General features: G+C 37.9%; 2 pseudogenes; both read left to right on the top strand.

Moving 5' to 3' along the window:
• Positions 1-6,401: 6,401 nt before the first annotated feature.
• LOC110149698 (UDP-glucuronosyltransferase 2B4-like) lies at positions 6,402-10,256 on the top strand (annotated as a pseudogene).
• Positions 10,257-11,871: 1,615 nt separating this feature from the next.
• Positions 11,872-25,139, top strand: LOC110149701 (UDP-glucuronosyltransferase 2B4-like; annotated as a pseudogene).
• The last annotated feature ends 14 nt before the right edge of the window (positions 25,140-25,153 follow it).

Here is a 25,153-nt window from a genome sequence, read left to right on the forward strand (position 1 = left end):
AAAAAGAAAAAGATGGAAAGAATTAATACATTGACACTATTCAGCATGCTTCTAAAGAAAACAATGGGTCAACAGTGAAATCAAAGAAGAAATGAGAAAACACCACAAGCAATCGAAAATGAAAACACAGTTGTACAAAATCTATGGGATGTAACAAAAACAATTTTAAAAGGAAGGTCATCGTGATGCAAGCCTTCCTCAAGAAACAACAAAAATTTCAAATGTAACCTACCTTCCAAAACAATTAGAGGGAAAAAAAAAGAACAAAGAAAGACCAAATTTATCAGAAAAAAAGAAAATGCAAGGGATTAACATCCCAGATATACAAACAGCTCATACAATTTAATATCAAAAAGCAAACAAGTTAATCAAAAAGTGGGCAGAACACCCAAAGAAAAGATTTTCTTTCCCAAAGAGGATATACAGATGTCTAACCAACACATGAAAAGATGCTCAACATTGAATTATTAGAGAAGTGGAAGTCAAAACCACAATGAGGTATCACTTCACACAGTTTAGAATGACTAACATCAAAAAGTCTATAAATAATAAATGCTGAAGATGTGGAGAAAGGGAACTTTCATATACTATTCCTGGAAATATAAATTGAAGCAACCATTATGGTAAACAGTATAGAGGTTCCTTAAAAAGTAATAATAGAACTACCACAATATCTAGCAATTCCATGCCTAGGTATATATCCAAAAAAATAGAAAAGTGTAATTCAAAATGATACATCCACCCCGATATTCATAGCAGTACAATAGCCAAAACACAGAAGCCCTGAAGTACCCAGCCACAAGTGACTGTCTTAGGAAGATGTGGGATATGTTTACAGTGAAATATTAGTCATAAGCAAGAATGAAATGATGTCATTTATGGCAATGTAGGTGGGCCTAGAGAATATTGTGCTAAGTGATATAAATCAGTCAGGGAAAGACACATACATAAGATATAAATTATATTCTGAATCTAAAAATTAACACAAATTGAATCTATATACGAAACAGACTCACAGACATAGATAATAAATTTATGGTTACCTGGGGAAGGGGGAAGAACAAATTAAGAATACAGTATAACCAATACAAACTACTATACTTAAAAGAAACAAGTATTTACTGAATAGCAAGGGGAATTATGGGCTTACCTGATAGCTCAGCTGGTAACAAATCCACCTGCAATGCAGGAGACCCCGGTTTGATCCCTCGGTTGGGAAGATCCCCTGAAGAAGGGAACGGCTCCCCACTCCGGTATTCTAGCCTGAAGAATTCCATGGACTGTGTAATCCACGGGGTCACAAAGAGTCAGACATGACTGAGCAACTTTCACTCATTCACTCACTCACAAGGGGAATTATACCAAATATCTAATAATAAACTATAATGAAATACAATCTACAAAAACACTGAATCATTTTGCTGAACATGTGAAACTAACAAAAAATTATAAATCAACTAACATAAATAAGCAATCAAATATATATATGTACAAATTAAGGGCTGCAAAACCATGGCCTCTGACCTGACTCTTGGTAACCATTTGTGTTTTTCCATTGAGGTAAAATTCATGTTACAGGAAATTCATCTTTTTAACTGTAATAAATTGTATAATTCTGTGTTAAGTTAATGAATGTACAAAGATGTGCAACTGTCACCTGTATCTGGATCCAGAGTATTTAAACTCTATAGGCTTTAGATAGTTATTTCCTGTTCACCCACTCCCAGGCCCTAGCAAGTAAGCCTTGTGGTTTCATCACTGTACAGCATTTAAGTAATACCAGAAAACAAACAAAAAAATGCAAGACTAAAACTTTAACCAGGCTTCTTTCTGTACTTTTCATGTATTTTCTTGGTTCTTAAATTAAAATTAGCTGATGAATTAAAATTTACTATTAATTCCTTGGTTGTTCTTTTATTGAATGTATATAAGAACATAGAATGTATCAAAGCATCAGAATATAGAGAAACTTTTCAAGAACACTTTGAACCTCCCAATTTCTGAATGGCAGTATGGCATGTTCCACAGACTAGCTCCCACGTGAAACAAGCATCACAGGTGAAAAATATTTTTAAGACAACTATTTAAAGTGTCTTTTAAAGAAATTTTCCTAAAGACATATAGCAAATAAAGATACATTTATTCCAGAAATACACTAATAGTAAAATGAGTGATGCCTGTAGCATTTGAACCTCAACTTGCTCCCTCTCTCACCCTCTTTACTCAGAGTGAGAAACTCTATTTCAGGTAGGTTCAGAAAGAGCATGGGGTTCTCAGTCCCCACAGCTCCCTTTTGAATGCTGTGGTATCTTCATGAAAGGGTCAAGTTACTTGACTTTCTATATCTCTCTCACACACACAGTTATGTGTTACAGAGGCAAAGTTCAGACAAGTGTTGCTGAGAGGGATCTTCCTTATTCCCTAGCCCCACTGATAGGAAGACGTTCCATTAATGCACAACATATTGAGAATACTAAATTTCAAATACTCATTGCCCCAGGTCATTCATAGGATGGAGTTTCCATGAGGAAACAGGCAAACTAAAAATAGAGGCTGTGGTCTTACTGCTAAAGTGGGGATGTCACTCAGAAAAAAGTATGCCACTGTTATTCCCCAGCTCTGGAAGACAAGGTTCAGAGAATTTGTCCAGAGGGAGACTCAGGACATAAACACAGAGCTCTAAGCTATTCCATAAGAAACTCACTTTATTTGAAAACTCCTGTGGGAAGTTCAAACCTAAGAATGCCCACAAACTATGAAAGATAATTTGGTAAGCAATTAAGAGAAATCTGGTTGCCTCATAACAGATACAGGTCAAACCATTGGCAAACAAGTTTATCAAGGACACAGCTATGAAGAAAGAGCCTTCCTGAGGTAAAAATCCACCTCAGATGCTGGCTTCAAAGAGTATGCCTGCAAAAGAGCCTAAACTTTCTGGGATCAGATTCTGAGGCAATTTATGCTCCCAAGATATTATCAGAAAATATTACTAATCACCCAACAATCAGCAAAAGCTAAAAGTAAGAAAAGGGGCAGTTAAAAGGAGCACCGTACTAAAATCACTGCTGTCCAGTAATGTGAATATACCCGAGGCTACATCCTCCAAGAAACCATATCAGAGCCTTAACACAGTAGGGGAAAAAGACTTCACTAAAATAGTCCATGTAGTCACTAAATAAATAGCAATAACAATACATGGAGCTGGAGAGGGCCAGTATCCAGAGTCGCTACACTCTATTGTCTAAATGCAAAGTTTAACAATAACTTCACAACATATAAAAAAAATTTGAATATGTGACCTATATAAAAAACAGACAAAACAAACTGCCTGTTAGAGGTACTAATGGCTGGCTTTAACAGGAAAAACTTCAAATTAGCTAATGTCAATGGGCTCAGTGACCCAAAGGAAACTACCAAAAAAAGTCAAAGCACTGAAATATGTAAAATGAGAAACTTCAATAAAAAATATAAATGATCATAAGAAACTATTGAGAATAGTATTATTCCTACAAATTGGAGGATTTAGAAGAAATGGACAAATTCTTGGAAGTATACAACCTACCCTCAGGAAACTATGCTTAAAGAAGAGAGGTATACTAAAAATGTCCCACCTAATAGAGTCTACAAGTAATAGATAGAAATCATATTTTATGAAGTAACAAATGAATATTTTGAAGTAGAAAATTAAAATATCTGAAATGAAAAATTCACTAAGGTGGGAGGTATTTAACAGTAGATTTGAAGAACTGATGAAAAAGCCAGAAAACTTAAGATAGACCAACAATCTAATCCAAAGAACAGAGAGAAAAAAAAGAGTAAAGAAAAATAAACAGAGGGGTAGATAATTGTGGAACATAATTAAGCACAATACATACACAAGGGGCTGACCCTGTGATCCAGTGGGAAAAAAATCTGCCTGTAATGCAGGACATGTGAAAGGAGCCATAGGTTCGATCTTTGGGAGGTCCCCTGGAGAAGGAAATGGCAACCAATTCCAATATTCTTGCCTGGAAAATCCCAGGGACAGAGGAGCCTGACATGACTCAGTGACTAAAACAACAATAACACACACAAAAGGGGAGTGTCAGAAGAAAAATGTAAAAGCAAAATCTTCAAAAAACAATGCCTGAAAACATCCCAATTATGATGAAAAATATTAATCTACACACTGCATTTGCTCAACCAATTTCAAGTAGGATAAACACAGGAAAGCCATAAAAAGACATTAGCAAAATGTTGAAAGCTAATGACAGAAAATCTTGATGCATTAAGAGAAAAATTATTCATCCATAAAACCAAACTCCAGTAAGATACTACTTATTTTTCATCAGAAACAATGGACGTTCTATGGCAGTGGGATGTTATGTTCAAAGTGCTCAAAGTCAAAACTGTCAGCCAAAAATTCTGTCAAACAAAGCTATCTTTCAAAACTGATGGCAAAATACATACATTCCTCTATACTCCACCCCCAGAAAGAATTCTTTGCTATGAATTCTGACATACAGGAAAAGCCAAAGAGAGGTTTTCAGACTAAAGAAAATAAATTCAGACTACAATTCTAATCACCATAATCAACCAAAGAGCACTGGTGAAGATAACTAAAGAATTACACAAGACAGTACAAACACACAATGGTTCTAGAGAAGACTCTTGAGAGTCCCTTGAACTGCATGGGGATGAAACCAGTCAATCCTAAAGGAAATCAATCCTGAACATTCATTGGAAGGACTGATGCTGAAGCTGACACTCCAGTACTTTGGCCACCTGATTGAAGAACTGACTCTTTGGAAAAGACCCTGATGCTGGGAATGATTGAAGGCAGGAGAAGGGGATGACAGAGGAAGAGATGGTTGGATGGCATCACTGGCTCAATGGACATGAATATGAGCAAACTCTCAGCGATAGTGAAGGACAGGGAAGCCTGGCGTGCCAAAGTCCACCAGGTCACAAAGAGTTGAATATGACTGAATGACTGAACAACAGCAAACACACATTTCTTCTCCTTTCTTCCCTTAACAAACATAAAATGCAAGCATGTAAATCAAGCTTATTGTTAAGCACATGACAATATAGTTAATATATTAATATTAGATGGGGAGCTGTTGCTGCAGTGGTACAGCATGACAGATTAAAGCTGTGACTTAGGATGCAGAGAGGCTGTGTCGAACAGCAGCAGCTCAGCCTAGGTATGGCCAAAGTCACAATTAAGAATACAAGGTGCTGTGCTAAGTTGCTTCTGTCATGTACAACTACGTGCAACCTTGTGGACTGCAGCCCACCAGACTCCTCTGTCCATAGGGTTCTCCAGGCAAGAATACTGGAGTGGGTTGTGTGGACTTCTCCAGGGCATCTTCCAGACTCAGGGATCGAACCTGAGTCTCTTATGTCTAATCTGCATGGACAGGTGGGTTCTTTACCAGGAACACTACCCGGGAACCTCCAGGAATACAGAGTGATGTCCAAGGAAACAGCAAATTGGCCCTAGTTATGGCAAGAAAAGCACTGACTTAGAACCTGGGGCCAGGACATAGAATAGCAGCTCCAGTCTCATAGATGGTAAGGCACTGTAACATTTCAACCAAGGAAAGCAAGGTACAGGAGTGATAGGGCCCCAAGCTCAGGTCTCACCACAGTGACATTTCCAGCCTCAAGAAAGACACAGCAGCAGCGACTCTTGGCAGTTCCATCAAATGGAATCAGTGCTTGTGAAGACTGTGGAAGTCCTCAGTAACAAAGGCTGCAGATGCTTATAGCGGTGATGCTCTTTGGAATTCTCCTGCTCTTTTTCTCTCCATGGGGAAGATCCTGTTGGAGGGATCCTTAATGCTGCCAAGCTGGTCTGAACTGAAGGATATATGTATGTAAAATCTTTCCCATGGCTTCTTACATGGACATCTTCAGTTTTTGCTTTGCCCTCTTCAGGGTTTCTACTCCTCCATTATAATAGAACTTTCCCAAAATAATTTACATTGGCTTGTACTTGTTCATTTATTATTTTTCTTGTTTTTGTGAGGGATACACGTGTTGGGACCTCCTAGCCCTTCATCTTGAAGATGTCACCTTATTTCAAATTCTGTGTCAAGGAGACTGCAGACAAAAGTGCCTCTCATTCCTACTGTTTTTACATTAGTCTTATCTCTTACATAACACAGTGAATTTGTTGTACAAGATCCTTGACTTTTAGATGACTGATAGCACTGACAAAGCAGTGTATGAAACACACCGTGTTATCTGGAAGCGTTCTACATTTTGCCCTTGCACTGCTTTCCACACCTGCTGACTGTTTATATCATGTATTTACTTGAAATGTAGGAGTTATAATTTAACTTCCAGATTGACTTCTCCTTGGCTATAAGCTTGAGCAATGGCAAAAGGATAGTTATTTTAATGAAGTACTGCATATGAACACGATGTCTATGAAATGGCTCTCGTTTCTGCTGCTGCTACAACTGACTTGTTTCTCTAGCTCTGGGAGTTGCGGAAAGGTGCTGGTGTGGCCAGTGGAATTTAGTCATTGGATGAATATGAAGATCATTCTGGATGAACTTGTCACGAGGGGTCATGAGGTGACTGTTTTGACATCTTCAGCTTCCATTCTTATTGATCCCAACACACCATCTGCCATCAAATTTGAGAATTTCCCCACATCTTTAACTAAAGATGATCTTGAGAATGTTTTCACGCATTTTGTCAGGAAATGGACAGATCTGGCAAATTCATTTTGGACATTTCTTTTGTCACTGCAAAGCTTATTTGAATATTATTCTGATCTTACTCTAAAGATCTGTAAAGAAGTTGTTTCAAACAAGAAACTGATGGCAAAACTACATGAATCGAGGTTTGATGTTGTCCTTGCAGATAACATTGGACCCTGTGGAGAGCTGTCGGCTGAGACACTTAAAGTACCTTTAGTGTACAGTCTTCGCTTCACTCCTGGTTATTCAATTGAAAGGAAGAGTAGGAAACTTCCGTACTCACCATCCTATGTACCTGTTATATTGTCTGAATTAAGTGATCACATGACATTCATGGAGAGGGTCAAAAATATGATATATGTACTTTATTTTGACTTTTGCTTCCAGATGTTTAATGAGAAGAAGTAGGACCAGTTTTACAGTGAAGTACTAGGTAAGTCAGGTTTTTAGTTGGTGGCATGAAGTCCTAACTTTCCTTGGAATAAAAGCTTGTATAAAGTCACAGAAATTTGTCTATTATAAGTAAAATGATGAAAAGAAAATATAAAATGTTCCATCAATCTCATAAATAGTGTAGAAACATTAAATGATAGGGTAAGATATAATCCTGTGGTCCGTTACTAGTACAGGACACTCGGGGAGTCATAAACCATAAATTGAAACACTTAGGACTTCTCTAAGCAATTGTAAATCCATCTTGCTAAACTTCTTTTTTAACTTGAAAAAAGTCACTAGAAAACTCATAAAATGTCTTAATAAATGAAGACGTGTAGATTTGAAGAGTTACACACATATTTGTAACACAAGCTTCTAGGCAGCATTTAATTTTTTTTATTTATGTAGTTCAGTTTTCAGATATTTTATGTTTAATATATATTATACACATACATATATATTGGCTTTATCAAGTACAGAAACATTCAAACATCTTTGGCTACATCATTCCAATCTTTTTTCCAAAACTTACCTAATATATACATATGGCAATATTCTCATTTGATCTGAGTCTTGTTTGTTTTTTTTTAATCTTCTTTCCAGGAAGACCAACTACATTATTAGAGACAATGGGTAAAGCTGAATTTTGGCTCTTTCGATCCTACTGGGATTTTGAATATCCTTGCCCACTACTACCAAATGTTGAATTTATTGGAGGCCTCCACTGCAAACCTGCCAAACCTCTGCCTAAGGTCACCTACTCTTCTCTGTTGTTCTTCTTTAACTTTGCATTTTCAGTAGGAATAATTTTACATTCTTTATTTATAATGTTTAATTATAGTGAGAGTGATGTAGGAAACTAAAGTGACTTCCAATTAGAAACTCATATTCCACACCAACACAGTATCTGAATTTCATTAACATTACAGAATAAAAGAGGGATACCTGGGAGATTTTGAGAGTATGTCAGTTAAATTATGAATTCATCATTTAATGCATAATAAAGCATTAGACACTCATTAAAAAATAATTATAAATTGACTAGCATATTCCAGAAGTATGTGATAATATGCAGACAAATGGTAGAGACCCAGTTTCTGCCACTTGACACTCTACCTGGAAAGACAGAATACAAACAAGTAATAAAACGTGTGTGTTAATTTTTACAATATGGAAAGACCATGATGATAAGGAAATATCTAACAGCAATCACAGAAATATCTCTGAGTCATTAATAATTAAGGTGAGATCCAAAGGATATTCAGGAATAATTGAAGGTACAGGGCAGAAGTGGATGCAAAAGGAAAGCAGGTTGAGTAGTAACAATAGTGGCCAAGAAGTCCAAGTTTAGTCAAAAGAGGAAGAGGCTGAGTGAAGAGGAAGATGATGCTGAAGAGGTAAGTTGGAGACAGATGATTATAAGGGGTTTGAAACATCTAGTAAAGGTGTTTGGTAGAACTTTAAAAGGGTCAAGTGAGAGACTTGATCACATTAAAAAAATACCTACCAAGGATATAGTCACTGGGTTAGATTGTAAAGGGGGAAGAGTAGAAAGGGACACAGTTTAGCAAGTTGCTATGAAATACAGGAAACAAGGATGGAAAAGATATGGCCACACTAAGTCATGATAATAGTGCCAACCTCATACTGTTCTTGTGGGGAAGAAAACTGTACATATGAAACATCCAAAATGTCCCTGACATACACTCAGTGGTCTAGGAGAAATATTAACTATTGTTTTTTTGCTGTTACTCATTATTGGTGGAAAAATTAGACTGATATCTTTTCCAAAGGGAAAACTGTCTAGATTGCAAATTGTTTGAGTTACCTGTGGTAATTTTCACTACCTATGATAGTGTCCAAAGGCTGAAATAAGATTAGTGACAGTCCTTCACTACTTAACCATGTATTTTGAAAGATTTCACCATTCTCATTTCAGGAACATGATATTGTTAGTAGGAAGGGAGGTTAGAAGGAAAGGGATAATGACAAGGAAACATGAACAGTAGGATAATGATAATAATCAGTAAATGTAGCTGTTGCTATTAAGTTGTAAAACAAGATTTGAATCCAAGTCAATTATTGTGGTGATTTCATTATACAGAAAAACTATTCCTTCAAACAATAACTTTTCTATTAATTATTAGGTTCTCAGAAATTTTCATTTTTAGTTCCTCTTCACTTTCTGCCATAAGGGTGGTGTCATCTGCATATCTGTGGTTATTGATATTTCTTCCAGAAATCTTGATTCCAGCTTGTGCTTCCTCCAGCTCAGCGTTTCTCATGATGTACTCTGCATATAAGTTAAATAAACATGTTGACAATATATAGCCTTGACCAGCCTAGACAGCATATTAAAAAGCAGAGACATTACTTTGTCAACAAAGTTCCGTCTAATCAAGGCTATGGTTTTTCCAGTAGTCATGTATGGAAGTGAGAGTTGGACTATAAAGAAAGCTGAACACTGAAGAATTGATGCTTTTGAACTGTGGTGTTGGAGAAGATTCTTCAGAGTCCCTTGTACTGCAAGGAGATCCAACGAGTCCATCCTATAGGAGATCAGTCTTGGGTGTTCATTGGAAGGACTTATGTTGAAGCTGAAATTCCAATACTTTGGCCACCTGATGTGAAGAGCTGACTCATTTGAAAAGACCCTGATGCTGGGAAAGGTTGAGGGCAGGAGGAGAAGGGGATGACAAAGGATGAGATGGTTGGATGGCATCCCGACTCAATGGACATGGGTTTGGGTGGACTCAGGGAGTTGGTGGTGGACAGGTAGGCCTGGCGTGCTGCAGTTCACGGGGTCACAAAGAGTCGGACACAACTGAGCAACTGAAATGAAGTGAACTGAACTGAACTGATGGGACCAGACGCCATGATCTTAGTTTTCTGAATGTTGAGCTTTAAGCCAACTTCTTCACTCTCCTCTTTCACTTTCATCAAGAGGTTCTTTAGTTCTTCTTTGCTTTCTGCCACAAGGGTGGTGTCATCTGATATCTGAGGTTATTGCTGTTTCTCCCTGCAATCTTGATTCCAGCTTGTGCTTCATCCAGCCTGGCATTTCTCATGATGTACTCTGCATACAAGTTAAATAAGCAGGGTGAGAGTACACAGCCTTGATGTACTCCTTTCCCTATTTGGAACCATTCTGTTGTTCCATGTCCAGTTCTAACTGTTGCTTCTTGATCTGAATACAGATTTCTCAAGAGGCAGGTCAGGTGGTCTGGTATTCCCATCTCCTTTAGAATTTTCCACAGTTTATTGTGATCCACACAGTCAAAACTTTGGTAAAGTCCATAAAGCAGAAATAGATGTTTTTTTTTTCTGGAACTCTCTTGCTTTTTCAATGATCCAGCAGATGTTGGCAATTAGATCTCTGGTTCTTCTGCCTTTTCTGAAACCAGCTTGAACTTCTGGAAGTTCAAGGTTCACATACTGTTGAAGCCTGACTTGGAATATTTTGAGCATTATTTTACTAGCGTGTTAGATGAGTGCAAATGTGTGGTAGTTTGAGCATTATTTGGCATTGCCTTTCTTGAGGACTGGAACAAAAACTGACCTTATCCAGTCCTGTGGCCACTGCAAATTTCCAAATTTGCTGGCATGTTGAATGCAGCACTTTCAGAGCATCATCTTTTAGGATTTGAAATAGTTCAACTGGAATTCCATCACCTCCACTAGCTTTGTTCATAGCAATGCTTCCTAAGGCCCACTTGACTTCATATTCCAGGATGTCTGGCTCTAGATAGTGATCATACCTTTGTGATTATCTGGATCGTGAAGACCTTTTCTGTATAGATCTTCTGTGTATTTTGCCACCTCTTCTTAATATCTTCTGCTTCTGTTAGGTCCATACCATTTCTGTCCTTTATTGAGCCCGTCTTTCCAAGAAATATTCCCTTGGTATCTCTAATTTTCTTGAAGAGATCTCTAGTCTTTCCCATTCTATTGCTTTCCTCTATTTCTTTGCATTGATAAGGAAGGCTTTCTTATCTCTCCTTGCTATTCTTTGGAACTCTGCATTCAAATGGGTATATCTTTCCTTTTCTCCATTGCTTTTTTGTGTCTCTTCTTCTCACAGCTATTTGTAAGGGCTCCTCAGACAACCATTTGCCTTTTGCATTTTTTTTTCCTTAGGGATGTTCTTGATCCCTGTCTCCTGTACAATGTCATGAACCTCCATCCATAGTTCATCAGGCACTCTGTGTATCATATCTGGTCCCTTGAATCTGTTTCTCACTTCCACTACATAATCATAAGCTATTTGATTTAGTTCATACATGAATGGTCTAGTGGTTTTCCCTACTTTCTTCAATTTAAGTCTGAATTTGGCAATAAGGGGTTCCTGATCTGAGCCAAGTCAGCTCCCACTCTTGTTTTTGCTGACTATGTAGAGCTTCTTCATCTTTGGCTGCAAAGAATGTAATCAATCTGATTTCGATGTTGACCATCTGTTGATGTCTATGTGTAGAGTTTTCTCTTGTGTTGTTGGGAGAGGGCATTTGCTATGACCAGTTCATTTTCTTGGCAAAACTTTATTAATTTTTCCCTGCTTCATTCTGTATGCCAAGGCCAAATTACCTGTTACTCCAGGTGTTTCTTGACTTCCTACTTTTGCATTCCAGTCCCCTATGAAAAGGACATCTTTTTTGGGTGTTAGTTCTAGAAGGTCTTGTAGGTCTTCATAGAACTGTTCAACTTCAGCTTCTTCAGCATCACTGGTCGGGGCATAGACTTGGATTACTCTGATATTGAATGGTTTGCCTTGGAAATGAACAGAGATCATTCTGTCGTTTTTGAGATTGCAACCTAGTACTGCATTCCGGGCTCTTTGGCTGACCATGATGGCGACTCCATTTCTTCTAAGGGATTCCTGCCCACAGTAGTAGATATAATGGTCATCTCATCTCATTCCATGGGTCATCTTCACCCATTCCAGGCCACTTTAATTCGCTGATTCCTAAAATGTCGATGTTCACTATTTCCATCTCCTGTTTGACCACTCCCAATTTGCCTTGATTCATGGACCGAACACTCCAGTTTCCTCTGCAATATTGCTCTTTACAGCATTGGACTTTGCTTCTATCACCAGTCACATCCACAAATGGGCATTGTTTTTGCTTTGGCTCCAACTCTTCATCCTTTCTGGAGTTATTTCTCCACTGATCTCCAGTAGTATATTGGGCACCTACTGATCTGGGGAGTTCATCTTTCATTGTCCTATCTTTTTGCCTTTTCGTACTGTTCATGGGGTTCTCAAGGCAAGAATACTGAAGTGGTTTGCCCATTCCCTTCTCCAGAGGACCACGTTTTGTCAGAACTCTCCACCATGACCCATCCGTCTTGGGTGGCCCTACATGGCATGTCTCATAGTTTCATTGATTTAGACAAGGCTGTGGTCCGTGTGCGGAGAAGGCAATGGCGCCCCACTCCAGTACTCTTGCCTTGAAAATCCCATGGATGGGGGAGCCTGGTAGGCTGCAGTCCATGGGGTCGCACAGAGTCAGACACGAATGAAGCGACTTAGCAGCAGCAGCGGCAGGGGTCCGTGTGATCAGATTGATTAGTTTTCTGTGGTTGTGGTTTTCATTCTGTCTGCCCTCTGATAGAGAAGAATAAGAGGCTTATGGAAGCTTGCTGATGAGAGAGACAGAATGAGGGTGAAACTGGGTCTTGTTCTGATGGGTGGGGCCATGTTCAGTAAATCTGTAATCCAATTTTCTGTTGATGGGTAGAGCTGTGTCCCCTCCCTGCTCTTTACCTGGGCCAACTATGGTGGAGGTAATGAAGATAATGGGACCTCCTTCAAACGATCCCATGCATGTACTGCTACACTCACTGTCCCCAACTTTGCAGCAGGCCACCACCAACCCACACCTCCACTGGACTCTCCTGGACACTCCCTGGCAAGTCTGGGTCAGTCTCTTGTGGGGTCACTGCTCCTTTCTCCTGGGTCCTGGTGCACACAAAGTTCTGTTTGTGCCCTCCAAGAGTCTATTTCCCAGCCCTGTGAAAGTTCTGGCAGCTCTATGGTGTGGTTAATGCTGACCTCCTCCAAGAGGGCTTATCCATACCCAGGTCTGCTGCACCCAGAGCCCCCATCTCCGTGGCAGTCCACTGCTGACCTGTACCTCCACAGGAGATGCTCAACACAGCTGTGTCTCTGTGGGGTCCCTGGGTCCTGGTGCACACAAGGTTGGTTTGAGCCCTCTGAGCCTCTCTGGAGGAAATGGGGTTTGATTCAAAATCCAAATTCACCCCTCCTACCGTCTTGCTGGGGCTTCTTGTTTGCGCTTAGGCGTGGGGTACCTCCGCACAGCCGCTCCAACGCTGCGCGGCTGCCGCTCCAGGGCCTATCCTCTTGCTGGGGTTTCTCTGGCCTTGGACATAGGGTACCACCTCATAAGCATGGGGAGATATAAGCATGAGCAATGGCAAAAGGATTCAGCAATTTTTGCATATGAATAGATGTCTATAAAATGTCTGTCATTTCTGTTGCTGCTAAGGCTGACTTGCTACTTTAGCTCTGGAAGTTGTGGAAATGTGCTGGTGTGGCCAGGGGAATATAGTCATTGGATTAACATGAAGATGATTCTGGATCAACTTGTCACAAGGGGTCATGATGTGACTGTTTTGACGTCTTCAGTTTAACAAACCATCTGCTATTAAGTTTGAGGCTTTCCATGCATCTTTAGCTAACAATGATTACAAAAAATTTATCAAGCGTATTGTCAAGAAGTGTGTATGGATGTGTCAAAAGACTCATTTTTGACACATTTCTCAACACTGAAAAATGCAATTTTGGAATATCCTGATACTATCATGAAGCTTTGAGAAGATGTTGTTTCAAACAAGAAACTTATGACAAAGTTACAGGAATCAATGCTCAAGGTCGTTCTTGCAGATGCCATTGGACTTGTGGTGAGTTTCTGGCTGAGATACTTAAAATACCTTTAATGTACAGTTTTCGTTTCACCCCTGGTTATTCAATTGAAAAGTATAGTGGAAAAATTCCATTCCCACCATCCTAGGTACCTGTTATTATGTCAGAAATAAATGACTATATGACATTCATGGAAAGGCTAAAAAATATGACATATGTACTTTATTTTGACCTCTGTTTCCAGACATTTAATGTAAACAAGTGGAATCTGTTTTACAGCGAAGTACTAGGTAAGTTATCTTTTAGTTTTTAGGATGAGCCCTAACTTTTCTAGTGCCTCAGAAAGTGTGTTTGTATAAAGTTCCAAGAATTTTTCTCCTGTAAGTGTGAAGATGAACTGAAAATATAAAATGATCCACTGCTCTCATAAATAGTACAGAAAAACTTAAATTATATGGTAAAGTAGAACCAGAGATCAAATTGCCAACATCTGTTGGATCATCGAAAAAGCAAGAGAGTTCCAGAAAAATATCTACATCTACTTTACTGACTATACCAAAGTTTGTGGATGACCACAAACTGTGGAAAATTCTTAAAGAGATGGGGACACCAGACCACCTTACCTGCCTCCTGAGAAATTTGTATGCAGGTCAGGAAGTAACAGTTAGAACTGGATATGGAACAACATATTGGTTCCAAATAGGGAAAGGAGTATGTCAAGGTTGTATATTCTCACCCTGCTTATTTGGAAGGACTGATGTTGAAGCTGAAACTCCAACACTTTGGCCACCTGATGTGAAGAGCTGACTCACTGGAAAAGACCCTGATGCTGGGAAAGATTGAAGGTGGAAAGAGAAGGGGATGACAGAGGATGAGATGGTCGGAAGGCATCACTGACTTGATGGACATGAATTTGGGTAAGCTCCAGGAGTTGGTGATGGACAGGAAAGCCTGGCGTGCTGCAGTCCATGGGGTTGCAAAGAGTTGGACACAACTGAGTAACTGAACTGAACTGAAAGTAGAACCCTGTCGACTATCAGTAAGACAGATCATTTCAGGAAGTAACAAGCCACAAACTGAAGAACTTGGAAATTCTCCAAGCAATTATATTTCCAACTTAGTAAATTTTTTTTTAACTTAAAAAAAAAATCACTGGAAACCCCATAAAATATCTTGATAGCTGAAGTCATTTAAATTGAGAAATGACACACATATTTGGAGCACAAGTATCTAGGTAGGATTAAGAAATTATTTCTATTTGGTTATCTCAGTTTCTATACTGTATTATTTGTGTCCAACTCTTTGCGACCCCATGGACTATACAGTCCATGGAATTCTCCAGGCCAGAATACTGGAGTGGGTAGCCTTTCCTGTCTCTAGGGTATCTTCCCAACCCAGGGATCAAAACTAGGTCTCCTGCATTGCAGGCGAATTCTTTACCAGCCGAGCAAAAAGGAAAGCCCATATTATATTGTAATATAATATTATTCTATTGTTATATTATTATATTATAGGGCTTCCCAAGTGGCTTAGTGGTAGAGAATCTGCCTGCCAATGCAGGAGATGCAAGAAACCCAGGTCTGATCCCTGGGTTGGGAAGATTCCCTGGAGGAGGACACAGCAACCCACTCCATTATTCTTCCCTGCAGAATCCCATGGACAGAGGAGCCTAGCAGGCTACAGTCCATGGGGTCTCAAAGAGCTGGACATGACTGAGAGGCTGAACACACATGCATATTACATTATAAACACATCTAATTGCTTTATCAAAGAACAGACACTTTCAAACATCTTTGGCTATTGTGGGGAGCCGGCCTGCTCAAGGCCCAAAAAGGCCCTGGGAAAGCCTTGAAAGAGGCCATTCCCTGTCCCGCCACCCCATGATAAAGTAGTAGAACATTTGCTGGGTCTCTTTTATTCTTCCTTGAGAGAAACATAGTAGTGACCTTCACTTAGTAGTTTATCTTGGAATACCAAAAACAAGATGTAAACTTCTGCAATCACTTAAGACAAAGAAATTGTATTGATGTGGTTAAAACCAGGTGGCATTCCTTATGTATGATGTCTCCTACTTGTACTAGTATAAAAGTAGCTGTTTCACTCAATAAAGTTGCTGACTTGCCTAAAGAGCATTCAGTCCTCTCGACCCCATTCTTTACTTTCGGCTTCCTTTTTCTCAGGATTCCGTGCCATTGCGATTGGGACTTGTTCCTTTTGCTGGCTGGTCCCTGGCAGGCTGTATCATTCCAAGCTCCTTTCTAAAAATTACTTAAAATATTCACATGGTAGCATTCTCATTTTGTCTAATCTTCCTTCATGCTTTTGTTTTTGTTTTTCCTTTCAAGAAGACCCACTACATTATCAGAGACAATGGGGAAAGCTAAGATGTGGCTCATTCAAATCTTCTGTGATTTTGAATTCCCTTGCCTTCTGCTACCAAATTTTGAATTTGTTGGAGGCCTCCACTGCAAACCTGACAAACCCCTGCCTAAGGTGGCATATTCCTATTTGCTTTGTTTTGTTTACTTCGCATTTTCAATAACAATAAGTCTGCTTGCTTTATTTAGAATATTTGATTTCAATGAGTCAGATGTAGAAAGCTTACCAAAGTGATCTGCCAACTAAAAACATTTATTTCTATGCCAACACAGTATCTGAATTTTATTATCATTACAGAATAAACTGGGAAGGAGAGTATCCTGGAGAAATGAGAAACCCAGGAGACTTTGAGAATATGTTGATCAAATTATGAATTCATTATTGAACACATAATAAAGCATCAGACATTCATTCAAAAATAACTGAAATGGTGACTAGCATATTCCAGAAGTGCTAATATGCAGAGACATGGTGTAGACACAGTTTCTGCCACCTGATTCTCTATGTGGAAAGATAGAATGGGAAAGTCGCTCAGTCATGTCTGACTCTTTGCAACCCTGTGGGCTGTAGCCTACCAGGCTCCCCCATCCCTGGGATTCTCCAGGCAAGAACACTGGAGTGGGTTGCCATTTCCTTCTCCAGCGCATGAAAGTGAAAAGTGAAAGTGAAGTCTCTCAGTCGTGTCCGACTCTTAGCGACCCCATGGACTGCAGACTACCAGGCTCATCTGTCCATGGGATTTCCCAGGCAAGAGTACTGGAGTGGGGTGCCAGTGCCTTCTCCATCCCAAGAAGTCTAAGTTTGGTCTAAACAGGAAGAGACTGAGTAAAGAAGCAGGTGATGCCAGAGAGGTAAGTTGGAGACATAATTACAAGGAGTTTGAAACATCTAGTAGGAGCACTACAGAGAAAATTAAAACGGTTAAGAAAGGGAGAGAGATGATCACATTTAAAAAGAAACACAAGATTTAGTCACTGTGTTGGATTGTAAAGGGGCTAGAGTGGAAACGGCCATCATTTAGCAGGCAAGATACAGACAACAATGATGGAAAACTAGACTACAATGTTCATAGAGATATAAGCACACTAACATGATAACGGTACCAACCTCATATTGTCAATTTAGGGAAAAAAAAATTTAGTAGGTATGCAGCACCTAAAATGTCTCTGACACATACTCAGTGATCCAGAAGAAATATTAACTATTGTCATTATTGTAATTTTGTTACTATAGCATACTATCAATAACCCAATGTGCACCAGCCACTTGTATTTTATTTGTGAATTGATACTTAGAAATCAGTTTTCCAATACATCAAGATTATATAATCCAGTAAAGTCCTAGAGAGTAGATATCCTAGGGAGTTGTCTAAAAGTAAATTTTTAAATGTTTTATGTTAAAAATAAAGGCAATCAAAAATTTTAATACATTAAATAAAGTTTAAGTTAAATGAAATATAATCAGTTCAGTCACTCAGTTGTGTCCGACTCTGTGACCCCATGGACCACAGCACATCAGGCCTCCCTGTCCATCACCAACTCCTGGAGTTTACTCAAACTCATGTCCATAAAAAAAAAAAAAAATTCTTCAACAATATAAATGTATGAAATGTATGACCTAACAATTTTTGCAACAAAATCCAACATTTCCTCACCTTCACACCAGCATTTAAACCATTCCTCATTAAAAACTCCAGGGTTTTGCATCTTACAGCATGAAAGGGAGGATTTCTTCTCATTTATTCTAATGACCAGGTGTTTTCTGCCTATACTAAGCCTAAAGAAAACATCAAAAAAGCTCCCTTAAAAGAATGTAGGTCTCAATATCATAGCTGCCTGATAGGATTTACACTGCACACATAAGAACCATAAATTCTGCACATGTAATAAAGACCAGGTAATTATTCATACATGAATCTGAAAATTGCCCATATTTTCAAATTATAAAAAATTCTCTTCAGTTTAGATAACAGTCCATATGAAGGAAAGAAAGAATCTAATCTGTGAACTATTTTGTGATCTCTTAAGAAATCCTTCTTGTCTCTTATTGGTGGAAAAATGAAACATCTTTTTCAAAGGTAAAACACAGTATCACTTTTGATTTAAAAAGCTTGGATTATCTCTGGTAACTTTCAGAGTGTCCAAAGGCTGAGATAAGATTAGTGAAAGTTCTGTGCTACCTAACTCCATTTTTTGAAAAATTTCCCCATTCTCATTTCAGCAAAGTGACAAAGTTAATAGGAGAAGAGATGAGCAGGAGAGGAAGAAGGTAAAAGAGAAAGATGAATAGCAGTAAATCACAATAATTAGTAATAATATGTGTTGTTATTAAGTTGAAGAAACAAGATTTGAATCCAAGTCAATGACTGTGAAGACTTTATTATACAGAGAAACTGTTCTTTCAAACTACCACTTTTTCCATTAATTATTAGGTTCTCAGAAAATTTCTGTACTTTTTAAGAAAAAAGATGTTCAGCAAATGTGTCCAGAATCTTAAAAATGCTTATAGCCTTTGGCTTCACAATATACTCCTATTAAATGATACAGAAAAAAATAATCAAGATGTGAAAAAACAATATTTTGGGCAGTAATTCACAAGAGTCAACAAAGGAAGCAATCTAAATATCCAATATTAAGCAATGATTAAACAGTGTATCAATCACTGTTTAATTGATCACTGATGTGATCAATGCACATCACACCATTATAATTGAGTACTTAATTACCCTAAATAATCTACATATGAGACTTATTTGGAAACAAGTGGAAACAAACATAACAAGATCATAATTTTCTTGTAGGATAAAAAAGAATATAAGTTAGATTACAATTTTCAAAATATATGTCATAAACATATTTAATTGTAGAAGTAGATAAAAGATTAGAATGAATGAAGAAATTCTAGCATAATATTGTCAAAGCCCATCAATGTCATCAAATATGACAGAATTTATTTCCCATGGATGAATATTATTCTGTCTGTGCCTCTGTGTGTGGGGGTGTGGGGGTGTATATTTCAGATCTTGTATATGCATTCAAGTGATGGGCACTTAGGCCTTTTCCCTTCAGTTCAGTACAGTTCAATCACTCAGTCGTGTCTGACTCTTTGCAACCCCATGGACTGCAGCACACCAGGCCTCCCCGTCTACCACCAACTCCCAGAGTTTACTCAAACTCATGTCCATTGAGTCGGTGATGCCATGCAACCATCTCATCCTCTGTCGTCCCCTTCTCCTCCTGCCCTCAAGCTTTCCCAGCATCAGGGTCTTTTCAAATGAGTCAGCTCTTTGTATCAGGTGGCCAAAGTATTGGAGTTTCAGCTTCAGCATCAGTCCTTCCAATGAACACCCAGGACTGATCTCCTTCAGGATGGACTGGTTGGATCTCCTTGCAGTCCAAGGGACTCTCAAGCATCTTCTCCAACACCACAGTTCAAAAGCATCAATTCTTTGGTGCTCAGCTTTCTTTACAGTCCAACTCTCACATTCATACATGATTAATGGAAAAATCATAGCCTTAACTAGACGGACCTTTGCTAGCAAAGTAACATCTCTGCTCTTTAATATGCTGTCTAGGTTGGTCATAAATTTCCTTCCAAGGAGTAAGCATCTTTTTAATTTCATGGCTTCAACGACCATCTGCAGTGATTCTGGAGACCAAAAAAATCAAGTGCCACTGTTTCCACTGTTTCTCCATCTATTTGCCATGAAGTGATGGGACTGGGTACCATGATCTTAGTTTTCAGAATGTTGAGTGTTAAGCCAACTTTTTAACTCTCCTCTTTCACTTTCATCAAGAGGCTCTTTAGCTCTTCTTTGCTTTCTGCCATAAGGGTGGTGTCCTGTGCATATCTGAAGTTACTGATGTTTCTCCCTGCAGTCTTGATTCCAGCTTGTGCTTCATCCAGCCCAGCATTTCTCTGCATATGTACTCTGCAAATAAGTTAAATAAGCAGGGTGAGATTACACAGCCTTGACATACTCTTTTTCCTATTTGGAACCAGTCTGTTGTTCCATGTCCAGTTCTAACTGTTGCTTTTTGACCTGAATACAGATTTCTCAAGAGGCAGGTCAGATGGTCTGGTATTCCTATCTCTTTCAGAATTTTCCACACTTTATTGTGATCCACACAGTCAAAGGCTTTGGCATAGTCAATAAAGCAGAAATAGATGTTTTTCTGGAATTTTCTTGCTTTTTTGATCATCCAGCAGATGTTGGCAATTTGATCTCTGGTTCCTCTGCCTTTTCTAAAACCAACTTGAACATCTGGAAGTTCACAGTTCACGTATTGCTAAAGCCTGACTTGGAGAATTTTGAGCATTACTTTACTAGCGTGTGAGATGAGTGCAATTGTGCAGTAGCTTGAGCATTCTTTGGCATTGCCTTCCTTAGGAATTGTAATGAAAACTGACATTATCCAGTCCTGTGGCCACTGCTGAGTTTTCTAAATTTGCGGGCATATTGAGTACAGCATTTTCAGAGCATCATCTTTTAGGTTTTGAAATAGCTCAACTGGAATTCCACCACCTCCACTAGCTTTGTTCATAGTGATGCTTCCTAAAAGCCACTTGACTTTGCATTCCAGGATATCTGGCTCTAGGTGAGTGATCACACCATCATGATTATCTGGGTTGTGAAGATCTTTTTTGTACAGTTCTTCTGTGTATTCTTGCTACCTCTTCTTAATATCTTCTGCTTCGGTTAGGTTGATACCTTTTCTGCCCTTTATTGAGCCCATCTTTGCATGAAATATTCCGTTGGTATCTCTAATTTTCTTGAAGAGATCTCTAATCTTTCCCATTCTATTGTTTTCCTCTATTTCTTTGCACTGATCACTAAGGAAGGCTTTCTTTTTTTTTTTTTTTTTTTTTCATTTATTTTTATTAGTTGGAGGCTAATTACTTTACAATATTGTAGTGGTTTTTGTCATACATTGACATGAATCTGCCTTGGATTTACATGTATTCCCCATCCTGATCCCCCCTCCCACCTCCCTCTCCACGTGATGCACTGGGAAGACCCAGAGGGATCCGGTGGTAAGGAAGGCTTTCTTATCTCTCCTTGCTATTCTTTGGAACCATGCATTCAAATGGGTATGTCTTTCCTTTTCTCCTTTGCTTTTTGCTTCTCTTCTTTTCACAGCTATTTGTAAGGCCTCCTCAGACAGCCATTTTGCTTTTTCATTATAAAGGACTGGAATTTTTCCCTTGGCTCCATGAATAATGCTGCAATATACATAGGAGCATATATCTCTTCACTACACTACTTTTGTTTTCTTCAGGTATATACCCAGAAGTGAAATTTCTGGATCACATAATAGATCTATTTCTAATTTTGTAGAAAACTTCATTTTATTTTCCATAGACACTCAACTAATTTAATTTCCTTTTCTTCACATTCTCATCAACACATATTGCTTATATTCTTGGTGACAGACTTTCTAGCAGGTATGAGATGGTATCTCACTGAGGTTTTTATTTCCATTTCCCTGAGTATCAGTGATATTGAACATCTTTTCATATACCTGTTGGCCATTTGTGTACCTTTGGAAAAATATCTACCCTGTCTATCTGCCAATTGCAATTAATTTTTTGGTTATTGAGATGTATGAGTTATATATATTAGATGTTAATGCCTCTTTTCATGTGTGGTTTGCAATATTTTTTTCCTATACTGTAGGTTACATTTTTATCTTACTGATTGTGTCTTTTGCTGTGGAGAAACTTTTAAGTTTGATTTAGTCTCACTTAGTTGATTTCTTTTTCTTCTGTTGTGATTTTGGTGTTATATCCAAAAAAGTCATTTTTAAGATCAAGGTCAAGGAGCTTCTTTTAGGAGTGTTATGATTTTTGTCTTATATTTAAACCATTGATCCATTTTCAAATAATTTTTATGAGTGTTGTAAGTTAGGGGTCTTATTTCATTCTTTTTTTTTTTTTTTTTTACATGTGTTAATCTAGTTTCCTCAGAAGAGAAAGAAAAGACTATCCTTTCAAGATTGCCTTCATTGTCAAATACTAGTTGACTGTACATGCAAGGATTTAATTCTGGATCCTGTATTCTGTTCCATTGTCCTATGTGTCTGTTTTTAGGCCAATACTATATTGTTTTAAATACTGTAACTTTGTAGTATAATTTGAAATTGAGAGGTGTGTTCTCTTTGGCTTTGGATAGTGTAGACACTTTAACTATTAATTCTTCCAATCCATGAACACAAGATGCCTTTCCATTCCTTTGTGTTTTATTCTATTTCTTTCAACAAAGTCTTGTAGTTATCATTATATAGATCTTTCACTTCATTGGTTAAATTTATTTACAATTATTGTCTTATTCTTGATGTTACTGTGAATGGGATATTGTTTTTTTTTTTTTTTTCAGATGTTTCATTGTTAGTATACAGAAATACAACTGATTTCTGTACGTTGATTTTATGTCATGCAACTTTACTTAATTTGTTGATTAGTTCAGTTTTATGGTTGATTGTCTGGGATTTTCTATACAAAAAAGTTTGTCATCTGCAAAAAGTGATTATTTTTATTCTTCCTTTTTGATTTGGATCCTTTGATTCCTTTGTCTTACCTAGTTGCTCTAGCAAGAACTTCTAGGTTAAACTGACTAAGTGTGGGAGTGGGCCTCCTGGCCTTGTTCCTGATCTTAGATAAAAACCTTTAACTTTTCACCATTATGTATAATATTACCTTCGGATTTGTCACATATGGCTGTTTTTATTGAGGTGTGTTCTTTCTATATCCAGTATGTTGAGGATTTTTAATCATAAAAGGATGTTTTTGCCTTGTCAAATGCATTTTCTGCATCTACTGAGATGATCAAGTTATTTTGTCTTGTATTCTACTGGTATAAAGTATTATATTTGATTTTGGTATGTTGAACCATTCTTTCATCTCAGGGATAAATCTCATTTGGTCATGCTATATGATCCTCTTAATGCATTCTTGAATTTGGTTTGCTGATATTTGGATGAGAATTTTTGCATGTATATTCATCCTGGATATTCTTATAGTTTTTTATTGTAATGTTCCTATTTATTTTGTATCAAGGTAATGCTGTCCCACTGGGGAGCAGGTGCTCTCTGGGGTACCCATTGAGGTGATGGCAAGAGTCCCTCACAGCAGTTGCATATAGCACAGCCTACTGTGACATTGATCATACCATATGAGCTCAGGGAAAAGGGTGCAATATGTAAACAAACCCAGCAATATGGTCACTGAAATATGTAATAACAGGTATATCTCTGGGTCATATATAAATAGGACTCAAAGGATTGTTTCACAGAACTTCCAAACAATAATATTAGACTCTTCAATGTCAATGATTAGTAATTTAGATATAGAGTTTGAGATTCTGAAAAAATTTAAAGTAAGGCATAAAAATTACAGAGCTGACCAACTGATAAAGTCATTTATAATTCTTTCTTAGTGCTCATAGTCAGAGAAGTGAAACAGTAATGACTAAGCTAAAATAATTCCCTAGAAAGTCTGACTGGAGTAAACAGATGATATAGTAGAACTACAACAATAAAGAATTAAAGGTGACTTAAGATCCTGTGGTCATGCCTCCTGCCAAGAATCTATGTTAGTAATTAATAACATTACTGATAAAGAGTCTAAGTATAATTTGTTACCAAGATGATATTATTCCCTCATTACTATGTGTACTGGCTCTATCTCATTTCTTGCTTACACACAGACACATATACACATACACAAACATTCTCATAAATATACCTAATAGAAAAAAAACTGTCCTCAAATCACACATATCCTTCTCAAGGACCTAAGGAGAGAAGTCTTAAAAGACAGCTATTACTGAAAACAATTTGGATATTCTTCAAAAATTTGAAAATATAATTATAGTCCAGAAATTTCTCTTCTGGGCATGTATCCAAAAGAACTGATATTAGGATCCCAAGACCTATTTGCACACCACATTCATGAAAGCACTATTCACAAGAGCCAAGACGCTGAAGCAACGAAACTGTCCATCAACAGATAAATCCATAAACAAAATGTGGTATCTACAATGAAATATTACTCAGGCTTTAAAAGAAAATTTTGACATTTGTCACAATGAAGAATCTTACATGACTGAAATAAGTAAATCACAAAAAAACAAATACTGCAAAACTCAACTTATATGAGGTATCCAGACTAGTCAAATTTGTAGAAACATAGAGAATAATGAAGGTTGCCAGGAACTGGGGAAAGAGGAAAATGGAGCTTCTTAATGGACACAGACCACCACTTTTGTCAGATGAGAAAGTTCTGGAGATTGGTTGCAGAATATGAATATACTTTACTAAGCTATACATTTAGGAGTAGTTAGGTGGTAAGCTTTATGTTACTTCTATTTTACCACAATATTTTGAAAAACAGCTGCAACTCTAATAATTCCTCAAAATATCAGATTTTCTCTTTAACTTTTTGTAGTCATCCTTCAACAAATGTTTGCTATGCTGTTGTTCTTTTGTGATGGAGCAAATGCTTTTTTTCACAGGAAATGGAAGAGCTTGTGCAGAGCTCTGGAGAAAATGGTATTGTGGTATTTTCTTTGGGGTCAATTATCACTAACATGTCAGAAGAAAGAGCTAATATGATTACATCAGCCCTTGCCCAGATTCCACAAAAGGTACGCACAGTAACTTAATAGTGGACAACTACTAATATTTAATGTCGGTTACACTCTATAAAAGGTCAGATTTTAGACATCTTCTGTAAGAAAGGTAAACCATTTTAATAGCTTCAG

Source organism: Odocoileus virginianus, chromosome 29 (genome assembly GCF_023699985.2).
Source record: "Odocoileus virginianus isolate 20LAN1187 ecotype Illinois chromosome 29, Ovbor_1.2, whole genome shotgun sequence".
Taxonomy (NCBI): domain Eukaryota; kingdom Metazoa; phylum Chordata; class Mammalia; order Artiodactyla; family Cervidae; genus Odocoileus; species Odocoileus virginianus.